Raw genomic sequence first — 13,244 nt, 5'->3', positions numbered from 1 at the left:
AAATAAATAAAAAAGAAAATGTGCACTGGTGAAGGGTAGTGTACATACTATGACTGAAACTTAACCATAAAAATAATTTGTAACCACAATTGCTTAAATAAAGTAATTATATAAAAATGTTCTTCTGAGAGTTCTTTACTTATGACATGAGATAAAAGGGTTGACATTTTAATAGTTATTTAATCATACAAACAGGTTGAGAACTCAATGAAGATTATCCAAACTGATTGCTGCTAAAATGGGATTTTTTTAATGATAAATATTGCAAGAGTCTGAACCTTGAAAACTTTCAGTGCATAATCTGCTGAATAATCCATCCTAAAAATTAAAAGTTAAGCTCCAAAAAGTTAAAATGGACTAAATAAATCACAAATATACACAACCCAAAAGTTGGCCAAAAAATAAATCACAGCTGCTGATTATTTTTAAATGAATAAAAGTGAACTTCCTAAAAGTACAACCCTGCCACAATACAACTCTATTAGCTCTGTAAGACATTTTTATATATACTTTTGTGTCAGTCATCTATTCTGTTCAAGGACTTATAATGCAATAAAGTTTAAGAAGAACAACATTTCTGGGCTGGAGCGATGCATAGTGGGTAGGGCAATTGCCTTGCACATGACTGACCGGGGACCAACCTGAGTTTGATCCCTGATATCCCATATGGTCCCCTGAGTCTGCCAGGAGTGATTTCTGAATGCAGAGCCAGGAGTAACCCATGAGCACCACTGGGTGTGGCTCCAAAACCAACCCAACCAAACAAACATCTTTTGCTTCTGTGTTGTGTGTCTGTCTTCTCCAGTGTCATGTCAGAAGCCCACATGAGTAATTGAAGTAATTACATTCCAAATCTGAGACATCTATCTATTTATTAAAAAGAACCCCAAATTTACTTAATGATTTATAAAGGCATATATCTTATTACTCATAAAGTCTCTAAAAATAGACCCTATTTACCTTATCATAATCATGAGTACATTCTGGAAGTAACTCTATAAATCACATCAGATAATGATTTGATTAGTTCACATGTGTTATTTTTATTCTTTGTTTTGTTTTGTGGGACCACAGGGGATCTGAGGCATATGGGATTAATCCTTTGTACTCCAGCATGCAAAATATGAACTCAGCTCTTTGAGTCAAGGATACTATTTTTAAAAATATTCCCAATGAAAATAAAAAGAAAATTATTTATTCTAAAATCTTAAGAGGGGTTCTGGAGAGATAGTACAGCTTGCCTTGTATACAAGCAATCCAGATTCAATACTCTGTTACTATTTTGGTCCCCCAATTCCTGCCAGGAGTTATCTATGAACACAAAACAAGGAGTAAATCCTGAGCATATTCAGGTGTGATATAAAAACAAAAACAGTTGATCCTCGGTGACAATCAAAGAAGAACACAGCAAAATAAGCTCTCCAGCTCCAAACTTCAGGTAGGAGTTACGGGAGCTAATTCCTGCCTGGCTTTTGGCTACTGTGGACTCTTTTTAAAGTGACACCTGGGACTACTTCCTGATCCCTAATGACAAAGAACACAGAAAATAATAATAATAATAATAATAATAATAATAATAATAATAATAAGAGCGCGACCACAGAATGAACGCACTTCTTATAGAACATGAACCCCATGACAACACGGAGTAAGAATCACACTTCAAGTGTGGCAATGGGGAAACAATGCAGAACAACAGCATGCATAGAGAATGAAGATGGCAGCTCTGATGACCCAAAAATGCCAACCACCTAATTAACCTCTCAGAAAAGGAGTTTAGAATAGAAATATAAGAAAGCATAGATCGATCTGAACAGACCACAAATATAGAAATCAGAAAACTCCAAATTGAAATAATGGGACTGAAAAATGCAGTAGAGGAAATGAAAACTCTATGGAAAGCTCTCCAATAGAGTAACAGCAGCTGAAAACAGAATTAGTGAGCTGGAAGATAAGATGCATAATAACTCCACACAGTAGAAGAGATTAGAAAAGAACCTCAAAGCAAATTATCGGATAATGGAAAAAATACTCAAAGATTTTGAACAGATGAAAATAGAAATGTTTGATAAATTCAACAGAAACAGCATACAAATTATTGGAATCCAAGAAACCCAGGGAGAAAATCCTAGAAAGAATCAACAGTCAAGAACATCATTACAGAAAAACTCCCAGAGATAAAGACTGCATACAACCAAATCCTGCATGCCTGAAGAGTACCAGCTAAAAGAGACCCAAAGAAAAGCACCCCAAGACACATCCTAGTCACAATGACGAATCCCACAGATAGGGATAGAATGCTGATAGCAGCAAGACCAAAAAGGGAAATTACATTCAAGGGAGCATCCTTAAGATTTACATCAGGGGCCAGAGAGATAAGGCATTTGCCTTGAATGCAGAAGGACAGTGGTTCAAATCCTGGCATCCCATAAGGTCCCCCAAGCCTGCCAGGAGTGATTTCTTTGTATAGAGCCAGGAGTAACCCTTTAGCGCTACTGGGTGTGACTCAAAAACCAAAAAAAAAGAAAAGAAAAGAAAAGAAAAGAAAAGAAAAGAAAAGAAAAGAAAAGAAATGAATGCTTCACCTAGAATACTACACCCAGCCAGACTCACTTTCAGGTTTGAAGAAAGTAAACATGGCTTCACAGATAAACAACAGCTCAAAAACGTTACTGACTCAAAATCAGCCCTAAAAGAAAAGTTGAAAGTCTACTTAAGGAAAAAAAGACCAACAGATACACCAAACTTCTACGCAAAGATGACACTAAATCCCATGACAATTATATCTCTCAACATCAATGGACTAAATGCACCTTTTGAGAGACACAGAATGGCAAAATGGATCAGAAAGCTGAATCCAACATTTTGCTGCCTACAAGAAACACATCTGAGTAATCAAAACAAGTATCAGCTCAAAATCAAAGGCTGGAGAAAAATCATCCAAGCAAACAACAACCTTTAAAAAGCCTGAGTGGCCACATTAGTATCAGATAAAACAAACTTTAGACTCAGAAAAGTTACAAGGGACAAAGATGGTCATTTTTTTTTTACTAATCAAAGGATATATACAACAAAAAGAAATCACATCCCTAAACATATACACACCCAATGATGAGCCTGCAAAATATTTAATACAACTCTTGACAAAACTGAAAGAAGATATCAATACCTGCACAATAATAGTGGGCGATCTCAACACTGCCCTGACATCCCTTGATAGGTCAACAAGGTTGAAACCCAACAAGAATATATTAGTTCTGAAAAGAGAAATGGAAGGAAGTGGATTAGTGTATGTATATATATGTATATATATACATATATGTACCATATATATATAAGGCACTCCATTCCAAGAAACCTGGATACACATTCTTCTCTAATGTACATGGGTCATTCTCCAGGATAGACCATATGCTGGACCATAAAACATATCTCCATAAAGACAAGATGATAGAAACTGTACAAAATAACTTCACTGACACAAGGCACTGAAATTAGATGTGAAATACAAAGAAACACAGAAGAAAAACTTTAACACTGGGAAACTAAACAGTTCACTACTGAACAACCAGTGAGTCAGAAATGAAATCAAAAAGAAAATCAAAATATTCCTGGAAACAAATGACAATGAAGACACAAATAGTCAGAATTTATGGGACACAACAAAAGCAGTGCTAAGAGGAAAATTTATAGACTTGCAAGCACACATCAGAAAGGAAGAAGGGGGCTATATAAAAAGCTTAATGACAGCTTTTAGAACTAGAAAATGTCCAACAAAAAGAAGCAAAAATAGGTAGGCAGAAGGAAATAACAAAGCTTAGGACAGAAATGAAATGAAAATCCAAAAAACAATTTGAATGATCAACGAAAGCAAAAGTTGGTTCTTTGAAAAAATAAACAAGATTGATAAACCACTAGCAAAACTCACAAAGAAACAGAGAGAGAGAGAAATTTAATTCACTGGATTAGGAATGAAAAGTGGGAGATCACTAAAGAGATTGCAGAGATTCAAAGGGTAATCAGAGACTACTTTGAGAAACTCTATGCCACGAAACATGAAAACCTTGAGAAAATGGATTAATTCTTGGACTCTTATAATCTTCCAAGGTTAAACCAGGATGACCATGCATATATAAACAGACACATCACTACTGAGGAAATTAAAGCGGTCATCAATAGTCTTCCCCAAAACAAAAGCCCAAACCCAGTAGAATTCACTAATGAATTATTTCAAACCTTTCAAGAGAAACTTCTACCAATCCTCTTTAGGCTCTTTTCTGAAATTGAAGAATCAGGAACACTCCCAAATAGTTTTGACGAAGCTAACATCACCTTGATACCAAAACCAGAGATGCTGCAAAAAAAAGAAAACTACAGACCAATATCCCCAATGAACACAGATGCAAAGATCCTCAACAAAATTCTGGCAAACATAATCCAATGCCTCATCAAGAAGGTTATTCACCACGACCAAGTAGGTTTTATCCCAAGAATGCAAGGATGCTTTGTTTTGTTTTGTTTTGTTTTTGTTTTTGGGTCACACCCGGCGGTGCTCAGGAGCTACTCCTGGCTATCTGTTCAGAAATAGCTCCTGGCAGGCACGGGAGACCATATGGGATGCAGGGATTCGAACCAATCACCTTAGGTCCTGGGTCAGTTGCTTGCAAGGCAAACACCGCTGTGCTATCTCTCTGGCCTCTGAAAGGATGGTTTAACATGCATAAATCAATCAACATAATACACCATATCAATAAAAAGAAAAATAAAAAACATGATCATATCAATAGATACAGAAAAAGCACTGAGAATACTTTGTGTGAACTAGTGAAAAGAAGCCTGTATTCTGATAGACATTTTCTCTGAAAAGTGTGATCATGTGTAAAATTTTTTTCTCCACTGCACAAGCTTCTTAACATGATAGATTTTTACAGAGGATGGTCCAAATTTCAGTACTACATATGGTCTTCCAAGAATTTCCAAGGAGTTGCCCTTGACCATCATGCTTGCCTGTGCCTCCTAATAATCACTTCGTGTATACCCTTCCAAATGCTGTAGCTTTTGGTTGAGTTTTTACAAATGCAAGCATAAATGAATTTGAAAAAAAAGAATAAAGGCACTACAGCTGAAAAAGCCAATCTTCTTCTGCATAGAATATGGTTAGCAATTAAAGCTCAAAATGAGATATTTATACTTATCTGCCTTGAATCCAAGAAAAGTCCCAAACACTTGTGCTCAGGATTCAGTTATTTTTCTTTTACAGTTCACAGGTTAGAAAGTGGTTAATTTGACTGGGTCATTACTATCCAATCACTATGCTGAAGTATATGTAATTTTTACAAGAGAAATATCTTACAATGATCCATGAGACTTCTGTCTTTGAATGTTAGACACATGTTTGTTACTGAGTTTCAGCCATAAAATGCACACACACCTTCAACAGTGCAACTTTCCTGCCACTAATAGCCCCCATCTCCCTTCTGACCCATCCCCTGCCAATCTTCAAGACAGACATTTATTTTCTTTCTATTTTCATGGAAGTTGTTAGTGTAGTTATTTCTCTAACTGCACTTACTACTCTTTGTGCTCAGCTTTATATCATGAGCTGGTCCTTCCAACTTTCATCTTTATTCTCTCTGGATATTATTATTATACTGTCATTTATTTGTCTTAAATCCCACAGATTAGTGAGACTATTCTGTGTTTATCTCTCTCATTCTGACTTATTTCACTCAACATAATAGTCTTTATATTCATCCATGTATAGGCAAGTTTCATGACTTCATTTTTTTCTAACAGTTGCATAGCATTCTATTGTGTAGCTGTACCATAATTTCTTTAGCCACTCATCTGTTGTTGGGCATCTGGGTTGTTTCCAGATTTTGGCTATTTTTGCAGAGGATATTACTATATTGTGTTTTTGTGATCATGGGGTATATTCCTAGGAGTGGTATTACTGGATTTTTGGGAGCTCAAGTCCAGTTACTTAAAGGAAATCTATATTGTTTTCCACTTTTAGGATAAATATAACAGAAAATATGTAAAATCATTGGGGTACAAGAGGACCAGGACAAAAACCTCCATGAAGAAGCAACAGACTGAGATGCATCATCACTGAGAAGTTGCCAGCTGAAGAATGCTTGCACCCATATTCTGTATGCCCAAAGAATATCTGTGAAAATAAATCCAAATAAAATATCCTAAGATACATCTTAGTCAAATGATGAAAACCATAGATATAGAATACTAAAATCATCAAGATCAAAAAGTGAAATTACAAAGAAGCAAATTTAAGATTTACAGCATATTTATCATTAGCAACATCCCTGGTATAAAGGTATTGGTGGGATATAGTGAAAATAATTAAACAAAATGAATGCCTCCTCAAGGATATTTAACCCAGCAGATTTTCCTTCAGATATGAAAGAAGGATTCACAGTTTCATGGATAAACAACAGCTTAGAAGCTTTACAAACTCAAAAACAACCTTAAAAAACCTTAAAAAACCAGAAGGGTCTATTTTTTTTTATTTTTCTCCTATGATTTATTTCTTAGACTTGTAAAATGTAAAAATAGTGACATTTTTGTTTGGTGTAAAGTTTGAGACTAAAAGCTGATTTAATTTTGTTTTTTAATATAAATTGTTATTTAAGCACCATGATTACAAGCATGTTTGTAGTTTGGTTTCAGTTATAAACAGAACACCCCCTATCACCAGTGCAACATTTCCACATTTCCTTTCTCTCCCACATCTGCCACAAAGCAAGAGAACTGGGAAGAATAAGATATGTTCTTGGACTCCTATACCTTTCCAAAACTGAACCAAGATGAAATGGGATGCCAGAACATACCTATCACTATTGAGAAAACTGAAATGAAAATCAAAATGTTTCTCAAAAACAAAAGCCAAGGTCCATATTGTTTCTCTGTTGAATTATTTTAAACCTTTAAAGAGGACCTACTACTAATAATTTTAGGCTATTCCAGGATATTGAAGAAACAGAAACACTACCAAATAGTTTCTACAAAGCTAACATCACCCTGATATCAAAAATAGAGACATCACAAAAAAAAAAATAAAATCACAGGCCAATACCCTTGATGAACACAGATACAAATATTCTCAACGAGATACTAATAAATATAATACATAAGGCCATCAAGAAGTTCATATATCAGAACCAATTAGGACTCATTTAAAGATGCAAGAATGGTGTAATATTCACAAGTCAATCAATATAGTACACCAATAGAAAATATAAAAATCAGATCCAGAGTAATAGTACAGTGATAGCATTTGCCTTGCATGTTCTGACTCAGGTCAGACCTCTGGCATTTCATGTGGCCCTCTAAGCCTGTAGGAGTGATTTCTGACTGTAGAGCCAGGAGTAACCTTTGAATGACACTGGTTGTAGTCCAAAAAAAAAAAATAACCCAAAAAATAGCAATAGATGCAGAGAAAGCATTGACAATGCAGCAACCATCATGATAAAAAAAAAAACTCTCAATAAGTTGGGAATGGAAGAAAAATTTTAATATACTCAGAAAACTTACCACAAGCCATTGGAAAATATCTCAATGTGGAAAAGCTGGAATCCCTTTCTCTAAAATATGACACAAGACAAGGCTGACCCCTCTCTCTTCTCCTATTTAATACAGTACTGGAGGTACTTACCATAGCAATAAGGCAAAAAAAATTTATCAAGGATATCCAGATAGGAAAAGAATATGTCAATATCACTATTTGCAGATAATATGATACTATAATTAGAATATTAAAGACTAAAGACTACAAATAGCTTCTAGGAACAATAGAATTGAATCTTAAGTTGGCAGGCTACAAAATTAATACGCAAAATTTCTATATACAAATATTGAAATGTAAGAAAAATATATTTAGAAAACAATTTAATTCACAATTGTGCCTCAGAAAATCAATTACCTTAAAGTTCACTTAACTAATGAGGTAAAAGATCTATACAAAGAAAACTACAAAATATTACTTGAAGATATAAAGACAGAAAATAAAAGCACATACCTTTCTCATGTATTGCAAGGTTACTCAATAGTTCCTAAAACACTGTACATATTTAATGAAATCCCTATAAGAATAGCCATATGATTTTTCAAATAAATAAATTAAATACACTTGAAATTAATATGGAATAATAAATCTTCATAAATAGCTAAAGCAATCCTTGGGGAAAAGATGGGAGGCATCACTTTCCCCAATTTCAAACTCTACTATAAAGTAGTAGTCATTAAAACAGCATGGTACTAAAATAAAGCAGATTCTTAAATAAATGAAATAAACTTGAACATTATGATATTAATTTAGGTATAGTATCAATTAATATCTGATAAAGGGGCAAGAAACCCAAAGTGAAGAAAGGAAAGCCTCTTCAACAAATGATGTTAGGAAAACTGATCAACCACATATAGAAAAGTGAACTCAGACTTCTCTATGCCCAACTCTGTGCCCAAAAGTCAAGTCAAAATTGATTAAAGATGTTGATGTCAGAACTGAAACCATAAAATACATAGAATAAAAGGTAGGCAGAGCACTCTATGATAACAAAGCTAAAGGAATTTTCAAGGATGAGTTAGTGCTGGTCAAGCAATAAGAACTGAAACAAATGGAACTACATTAAACTGAGAATCCTCTGCATCTCAAAAAATATAGTAATTAGAATATAAAGACTCCCCACAAAACAGGAGAGACCACTCGCCCAATACTCATGATATAAAGGGTTAATATTTAAGGTACTGGTAGAATTTAGCAGGAGAAATCATCTAACCTCATCCAAAAATAGGAAGGATAAATAAAAATATATTTCTTCAAAGAAAATAATTAAGTGGCTAAAGACACATAAAAATTTCTTACTATTAATTATTAGAGAGATGCAAATAAAATTACAGTGAGGTACCATCGCACTCACACCATAGAGAGCAGCACATATTACAAAGAATCAAAATAACCAGATCTGATGCAGATGCAGGGAGAAAGGGACTCTCATTCACTCCTTATGGGAATTTTGACAAGCTCCACATATTTTGGAAACAATATTTATATTACTTAAAAATCTAGAAATGCATATTTCATATGACCCAGTATTATCACTCTGGGTCTATTACCTAGTAATATTACAGATGAGTGAAAAAGTAGATCAAGGGGCCAGAGCAATAGTGCAGTGGTAGGGCATTTGCCTTGCATGAAGCTGACCCAGGACAGACCTCGCTTCGAACTCGGCATCCATATGGTCCCCTAAGCCCAGATTGATTTCTGAGTGTATAGCCAGGAGTAACCCCTGCGTGTCACAGGGTATGGCTCAAAAACCAAAACAAAAAAAAGTGGATAAATAAACTGTCATTTAAGATGATATTAATGGAACACTATGCAGCTGTGAGGAAAAATGAAGTTATGAAATGTGTACATGAATGGATATGGATGGTATTAAACTGAGCAAAATGAGTCATAGGTAGAGAGATAGGCATAGAATGAGCGAACTCATTTGTGGGATATTTTTTAAAAAGATAGTATTGTATATAATATACAGAGACAATAAAGATGAGGTCCTGGAGAAACAGTTCAAAGTAGGGAGATTCCCACAAATTGCAGTGGAGTACAATTAGGGCTGAAAAGGAACCACAATGCTAATGAAACTTGGAAATGGTCATTCTGGATAAGAATTGGTTGCTGAAAAGATAAAATGTTAGGCATGATACCCCTCAGTAACAATATTGCAAACCACAATGTCACAGCATCTAAAAAAGTGGAAAAAAGAAAGTGAGGAGATGATATAGATAGATGATAGATAGATGATAGATAGATAGATAGATAGATGATAGATAGATAGATGATAGATAGATAGATAGATAGATAGATAGATAGATAGATAGATAGATAGATAGATAGATAGATAGATAGAAATAAAGATAGATGATAGACAGACAGACAGATAGATAGATAGATAGATAGATAGATAGATAGATAGATAGATAGATAGATAGATAGATAGATAGATAGATAGATAGATAGATAGATGGATGGATAGATAGATGGATAGATGGATGAATGGATGAATAGATTAGATGATGGATGGATGATGATAATGGATAGATAGATGTTAGATAGATGTTAGATAGATAGATAGATAGATAGATAGATAGATAGATAGATAGATAGATAGATAGATAGATAGATAGATAGATGAATGGATGAATAGATTAGATGATGGATGGATAGATGAATGGATAGATGGATAGATAGATGTTAGACAGATAGATAGATCAATGGATAGATCAATAGATAGATCAATATATATATATATATATATATAGAGAGAGAGAGAGAGAGAGAGAAGAAAAATGTCTGCATCATATACCTCTGCAGAGGGGGTGGGAGAAAAATGGAACATTGGTGGCAGGAAATGTGCACTGGTGAAGGGTGTTTTTCATTTTAATAGTTTTGAAACTCAATCATGAATAATTTTGTATCTGTGAAAAAGAGCCCATATTATTTACAACTTGGTAAACACAGTGTTTAAGTAAAGTAATTAATAAAAACAATATAGTGTTAAGTAGACTAAAGCAAGCTATATAATAAAGAACCATTTTAAATACCAACATTTTTCAAAGGAATGATTTCCTGCACACTTAACAATTAAAAAAATTTTTATTGGCATTTGTGAATGCTCCCTGCTCATTCTAACTACTTTTAAAATTTTCTAACTTTCTTACCAAGTAGGATTCTATAATGGTAAAATTATCTGAAATTTAATTCTGTAAGCAAAATAGAGTCTAAACTTATATGCCAGAAAAGTCACAGAGCCTTAAAGTTAAATATAACAAGAGGGCAGTATTCAGCTCCCACAAGGGAATTTTATTTATCTGGGTTCTGGTCAGAGAAATAAATATCAATCATTACCCTTTTACACTTCTGACTGTCACTTTTCCTACATATCAGTTCAAAGAGAGGCAATGAATAATCTAAACAGTAGAACCATGTTTTTCAAGTTTATTATACCTGCAGCCCAGCACTGCTCCAACTGGTGGTTGAAGGACACTACACTGGAGGACAAACAAATTGCAATTCTCACTCTAAAATGTGGTGGTAGGGACTTGAGGCATTGTCCAAAAATTAACTTTTATATCACTCACTGATTATCAAACTTTAAAATATTTGTTCATGATTCAACTTTTTAGGCAACTTCTATGTATCAGGCATCTTGCTACTGTAAATAAATAGTTATCCACTATTCCCAGGTCTGCCTTGAAGTATCAAGCTCACTGTGAATAGCTCCTTGGAGTAAAACTGTTGACAACTAATTACTCTTTAGAAACAAGTTGAAGTAGATGAAATTAAACAGCTTTCAGACTTTCACTTTACTTAACATTTTCTCTTTCTGAATTCATATATTCATACTTATCACAAACATCAAAATTGAAAAACTTCAGAAAAATATCTTCTAGCTTCATCATTTATCAGGAACCATTGAGTAGTTGGAGGCAACACAAAAGTTTATACTATTTAATTTGTAATACCCTCAAAAATTGTAAACCTAGTATCAGTGCACTGAAAACTAATTTAAAACTTTCTGCTAAAAATGTAATTTACTTTACAGACATATATTTCAAGAATTAATTATATTTTAAGACAAGGCAATCTAAGACACAGAGTTAAAACTATTTTTCTAGTCTTCCAGACAGGGCTATATATAAGAAAACAGTGCATTTCCATTCATTTTCTTTTCTTTTCTTTTTTTTTTTTGGGGGGGGCACACCCGTTTGATGCTCAGGGATTACTCCTGGCTAAGCGCTCAGAAATTGCCCCTGGCTTCGGGGGACCATATGGGATGCCGGGGGATGGTCCTTCCTTGGCTAGCGCTTGCAAGGCAGACACCTTACCTCTAGCGCCACTTCACCAGCCCCAAAAAATAGTAACTTTTATCTTTTTTTTTTTTTTTTTTTTTTTGGTTTTTGGGTCACACCCGGCAGCGCTCAGGGGTTACTCCTGGCTTCACACTCAGAAATTGCTCCTGTTTTTGGAGGAATTTCCATATTGCTTTCCATAAAGGTTGAACTAGACGGCATTCCCACCAGCAGTGGATAAGAGTTCCTTTCTCTCCACATCCCCGCCAACACTGCTTATTCTCATTCTACGTGATGTGTGCCATTTTCTGTGGTGTGAGGTGGTACCTCATAGTTGTTTTGATTTGCATCTCCTTGATGATTAGTGATGTGGAGCATTTTTTTTATGTGTCTTTTGGCCATTTGTATTTCTTCTTTGTCAAAGTGTCTGTCCATTTCTTCTCCCCATTTTTGATGGGATTAGATGTTTTTTTTCTTGTAAAGTTCTGTCAGTGCCTTGTATATTTTGGAGATTAGCCCCTTGTCTGGAAATCGAGCTCCCATACAACCCAGCTATACCACTCCTAAGAATATACCCTAGGAACACAAAAATACAATACAAAAATCCCTTCCTTACACCTATATTCATTTCAGCACTATTTACCATAGCAAGACTCTGGAAACAGCCAAGATACCCTTCAACAGATGAATGGCTAAAGAAACTGTGGTACATATACACAATGGAATATTATGCAGTCATCAGGAGAGATGAAGTCATGAAATTTTCCTATACATTGATGTACATGGAATCTATTATGCTGAGTGAAATAAGTCAGAGAGAGAGAAAGACGCAGAATGGTGCTCGCTTCGGCAGCACATATACTAAAATTGGAACGATACAGAGAAGATTAGCATGGCCCCTGCGCAAGGATGACACGCAAATTCGTGAAGCGTTCCATTTTTTTTTGGGGGGGGGGGCGGCGAGGTGGCGCTAGAGGCAAGGTGTCTGCCTTGCAAGCGCTAGCCAAGGAAAGGACCACGGTTCGATCCCCCGGCGTCCCATATGGTCCCCCCAAGCCAGGGGCAAATTCTGAGCTAGCAGCCAGAAGTAACCCCTGAGCATCTAACGGGTGTGGCCTGAAATACCAAAAAAAAAAAAAAAAAAAAAAAAAAAAAAAAAAAAAAAAAGACGCAGAATGGTCTCACTCATCTATGGGTTTTAAGAAAAATGAAAGACATTCTTGCAATAATAACTTTCAGGCACAAAAGAGAAAAGAGCTGGAAGTTACAGCTCACCTCATGAAGCTCACCACAAACAGGGATGAGTTTAGTGAGAGAAATAACTACGTTTTGAACTATCCTAATAATGAGAATGTACGAGGGAAATAGAAAGCCTG

The 13,244-nt window shown here is 35.0% G+C and overlaps 1 non-coding gene across 1 annotated transcript; it reads left to right on the top strand.

Moving 5' to 3' along the window:
• The first annotated feature begins 12,705 nt into the window (after positions 1–12,705).
• LOC126008245 (U6 spliceosomal RNA) lies at positions 12,706–12,812 on the top strand. The gene has a single exon (XR_007495585.1). It is a non-coding gene; the product is annotated as a U6 spliceosomal RNA (small nuclear RNA).
• Positions 12,813–13,244: the final 432 nt, after the last annotated feature.

The sequence above is a fragment of the Suncus etruscus genome, chromosome 4 (genome assembly GCF_024139225.1).
Source record: "Suncus etruscus isolate mSunEtr1 chromosome 4, mSunEtr1.pri.cur, whole genome shotgun sequence".
Classification (NCBI taxonomy): domain Eukaryota; kingdom Metazoa; phylum Chordata; class Mammalia; order Eulipotyphla; family Soricidae; genus Suncus; species Suncus etruscus.
This window is presented reverse-complemented; position numbering and strand designations above follow the sequence as displayed.